The 4,853-nt window shown below is 38.3% G+C and overlaps 1 pseudogene; it reads right to left on the bottom strand.

The window, feature by feature from the left end:
• Positions 1–3,562: 3,562 nt before the first annotated feature.
• Positions 3,563–4,451, bottom strand: LOC125194866 (annotated as a pseudogene).
• Between the last annotated feature and the right edge of the window lie 402 nt (positions 4,452–4,853).

The raw sequence follows: 4,853 nt of genomic DNA, 5'->3' as shown, positions 1-4,853 counted from the left end.
GGGAAAAAACCGAAGAAACCCGAATGCCCCCCCCCATCACATTTACTTCACGGATAAAAAACATTTCTATCGCATCAAAACACTTTCCCTAAACCCAAATTTTTTACGCACATTTTACCGAGAGAAAAAAAAGGCACCATAAGCACGGGAAAAAACCTTCACTCTAAAGCGTTTTTCCCCGAAATGAAAAAAAAAAATGCCATAAGAAAAACTTCATTTTAAACCCCAAATATTATATACCAAAATACTTCCCAAAAATGTAAAAACACTATAAGGCATGCATCAAATACTTATTAACCATAATTTGCCCTATAAAGGTAAAATATTTCACCGTAAACATTCACTATATGCACAAATATTACTAGTTCACCATAAAAAAATATACTACTAGATCACCTCACATACTTCACTATAAAAAAAATTAACATATAATCATATAAGCACTTCGTAATCATGTTATCACAATATAGGTAAAATAGGCACATACTTCACTATAAACAAAATATAAATACTATAAAAAAAGAATGGGTCTTAATTACAAAAAATATACTTGTTTCTCCGTTAAACAAAATATAAATCACTATAAATAACTATGCATTTAGAATCAATTTTCTCCGAAATATCGAAAATTTAAAAATTTAAAAAAAAAAAATAGGAATGACTCATGATCAAGCCTTGGAGATTCTGAGACCCATTGCATTTTCTTCTAACGTTTAAAACCTACAAAAATGGAATCAATCCGTTGAAAAATAATAAAAAATGAATTCAAAATTGGTGGGACAACTTATTTAAAAAAAAAATCGATTTGAACCTTATTCGATGACAATAAAGGTGGATGTTGGGGAAAAAACAATGAGCGCAGACGCGGAGTGAATGGGCTTTTTGTGAAAATTTTGAGGTTTGGGGGAAGGAAAAGAGGTGGAGGGCAAAAAGGAGATTTGGAAAGAGAGAGGAATTAATTTTAAACCCCCTTTTCTTTTTTAAATGACTATTTTCCCCCCACCTTCTTATAGTGAACCAACTTTATAGTGAAGTAAAATCGGATCAAATACATGACTAAAGGGCCTTTGATTTTTGCTTGTTGAGATTTGTTTCGTTATATCTTGGGATAAAAACAAATTTTTCCCTATATCACTACTTATATATATATATTTATAATTTATTTTATTTTATATATACTAATAGAATATAAATATATAAATAAAAAAAAATTAGAATATATATAATACTATGTATTATATAAAAATATATTAAAAGAATATATATTATATATATATAAATATACTAAAGTAATAGAAAAAATATATTTAATATTATATTTAAAATAAAATTATTTTTGTTTTTTGCGGAAACCCGAACAAACGAAAAATAAAAAACCGGGGGAATTTTTAAAATTTCGTTTTTCTTATATTCTTTTGGATTTTTTGCTCACCCCTTTTTATTAACTATTTAATTCGTTATTTATTACTTATAATTTGATTTATTAGAAGTTAATTTTAAATAATAAAAAAAAAAAACATAAAAAACTAAAATCTAGGTGAATATTATAGTTATTCAATTTTTTTAATATCAAGTGATTATAGATAGTACTAAGAACACATGAATAATACCCCTCCAGCCATTGAATGCTGTTTAGTGGAGTAAGATTGAAAAAAAAGATGTTTAGTGAGTAAATTATAAAAAATAAAATCTCCCCGTCCATAAATAAAGATCACTTTTTTTATTTTGGGGGTCACAAAAAAAGATCACTTCTTAAAAGGGTTTATTCCAAACTTTAAAATTTTTTTTTCTTCCCTTTTTTTCTACTTTTTTTCCTATCTTTTACTTTCCCCTTTTTTCCCCCTCTCTCTTTTTAAATTATCTTAAAACTGAAAAAACAAAAGTATCTAAATTCATTTAAAAAATTATTTTTGTAAAAAGGAGTAAAAAAAGGTAAATTAAGACTTAAAAGAGATAAAATTTAGTAAATAAATAAATAAAGAAAATGTTTCTATTTGCAAAAAGAAATTATTTATAATAAGACAACCAAAAGTAGCATGATTTTAGCTAAAAAAGTTTGAATGATATTCAGTCCCATATGCTTTAATCAGCGTTTGTTATGGTAATACAATCTTGTTCTTTCTCTTTTTCTTTTTCCCCACTTTTTTTTTTTACTTTTTTCCATCTTTTGTTGCGTCTTGTTTTTTTTCCATAAGAGATTCACAGTAGGGCCTAAAACCAACGCCGCGTGGGGCAGTGTTTGGGGCATAGTGCGTCGGGGGTCCCCGCCATGTTTGGGGCCCGGCTAAAACGCCGAAAAAAGGCGTGGCCCCCCGGGACCTAAAACTTTTTATATTTATTTAATTGGTCAGGAACAATGCCTTCAATTTGAATGTCGTCCCATTGGCCAAAAAAAGGGAAAAGGAAGGGGAATGAAACCGAGCCACCCCCGCAGGGTTGCGGCCCAAGTCAACATCCAAGTGCTGGTAAATGCATTTGTGAGGTTGTTGCTCGACCCACGAGGGTTTGAAAAAATGTACTAGCAAATGATCGAAAACCTTCACACAAATGGGAAAAATTTAGTTTTTGGGTTGGCGCCATTGCGGGGAGGCTCTAATGCTTCACTTAGAATGGGGGGGTGGAGTATAAAGAAAAAAGCTCCTAAATTCTTATCTATTGATCTTCCATCTTTGCGGTGTTTACACCACCCTTCTCCATTCAGTATCCATTATTCAACCACATCCAAATATGTATCTCACTGGTAAAGATTCAAACTGTAACCTTCAAGTCCCAAATTATATGTTGAAATAAACAGACGTAGTAATAAGCAATTAGCTTGTGTTTGGGGGCTGCTGCTGCTGCTCCAGCCCCCCCAAAGCCCCAAAAAAAAACTATCACATTACATTGTACACATTTCTGCTACTTTCCCTAATCAATCACCAAACTCATCTTCATAACACAAGTAAGAAAACAAAAACAAAAAAAAAAACGAAAAAAAAAAAAATCATCTCTCCATTCCTTTTCTTCAACGTCTCAATCCCTTCCTTCAGCGCAAGAAATCACCCCTTCCTTTTCCTCAATCCTCTCCATAGCCCCATCAAATGCAATATCAAAAGCATCCTTAAAGCTCTTGATCCCCATTTGGTTTAAATAGATGATCCTGAATCCTCATCCCCCCCCCTTCTTCTGAATCTCCTCCTTGCTGTACTCTGCAGCACCTCCTTCACCGCCACACGCCCGTTCCCTCCTCCTCCTCTATAAAAACCGAGTAACTCTCCGGCTCCCCCGGCAAGAACCACTCATGCTGCTCGCGTCTTCACAAAGAAAACCGGGACGAGCCAGCAGCCACCAGGCACTTTCGAGCCGCCTTGTGTAGCTCTCCCCTTCGGCTGCAGGCAGAATTCCGATTCCAGAAGCGGAATCAGCGTTACCGAACAATTCTTCGTGCAATCGCTCACGCCGCAGTCCGGCAGGAGCTTGATTCGCGGCGGCAGTAATCAGTCATGGGGAGGTCTTTTTCCCCAATTTTTTATCGTCGGCGGTTGCAATGAAGGAGAAGAGCTTCTTGCTTACAGCCATTGGATCAAATACTCCGAATGCCCGGGGTGGAATCGGTAGGGTACTTAGGGCACGCTGAGGTCCTGTCGTCGCCGGGATACTTCTCGACGATGAATCGGATCTTTCTGCATCGAAGGCATGTTGAGAGCTGGAGCCCAAGTTTGCCGGGATCGGTCAAACGGCGGAAATCCCCATGATATTCGGGAGATGGTCATGAAACGATCGGAGCCGTTCATTTTTTCCAGTAGGGCTGCGATTTAACCCACTTCAACGTCATTTTACAATGACGATCCTTGGCTGACGTGTCGTTACCCCATAGGTGCTTTCCAGCGAGCCCGGCGTAGAAAGTGTAGAAGGCGGTGGCGAGATCAGATCTAGGTTCGGCGGTTGTGCTGAGTTAAAGTGTGGTGGAGAAGGGAAACTCAGGGAGAATGGATTGGTGTGGTACCGGGATTTGTGGAGATCGCCGGGGAGGGTGCGGCGGAGCTCAGGCGGCGCGGCCGTAGCCGTGGTTGGAGATGATGCCGCATTCCCAATTCCAGAGTCGAGATCGGTGCAATTAGGGACGACGAGGTCGCGATTGAAGGGGGAGGTCGTAGGAGAAGACGCGGCCGGAGGCAATCGGCGGTGTATAGGGCGAGGGAGGCTCAGGAGGGTGGAACGGAGTGGATCAGGACGTAGCGGACGGAGAGGGGGAGGGAGGAGGAGGAGCGGTCGGGAAGCAGAGGGGGAGGAGTGCGGGCGATGGAGATGATTAGGGCTTGGGCCCAGAGGAAGGCGATGAGAGCCAGAAACTGAGGTGGGAGGAGAAGTGGATCTTGATGGAATGGAGAGTGGACTTGATGAAATTGGGTGCTGGAAGGTTTGGGGGGTTTTTTGACGGTTTGGGAATCCGGAGGGAACCATCCGGAGCAAATGAATGTAAGGGGGCAGCGAGTGGAGCAGAGAGTGAAAAGGGATTAAAGAGGGGAATGCTGAAGGGGCTCGCCACCGACACAAAGTAGGTTGGGTTGGGTGCTGCCCCTGCCACACCAGATTTGCCCACGATTTTACTAAAATAATTATTTTACTATATAATCTACGACTACAATCTTTATTTAGTCTTTTCTCCTATAAGCTAACCCCCATCACGAATACTGGAAACTACAGAACATGATTTCCAAAATGGAGGAGAAATGTCAATATTTCCTTCCAATAACAAACGTTATTTGTACTAGTACAATTTTATCACATTAATACCCATATTTATTAAAATATAATTTACTTTTTATTAATTTTATATTATAATCTGTGATGTCTGAAAGTCTATTTACATA

Source organism: Salvia hispanica, chromosome 6, assembly GCF_023119035.1.
Source record: "Salvia hispanica cultivar TCC Black 2014 chromosome 6, UniMelb_Shisp_WGS_1.0, whole genome shotgun sequence".
NCBI lineage: Eukaryota > Viridiplantae > Streptophyta > Magnoliopsida > Lamiales > Lamiaceae > Salvia > Salvia hispanica.
The sequence above is the reverse complement of the archived record's forward strand: the minus strand, read 5'-3'. Positions and strand labels throughout refer to the sequence as shown.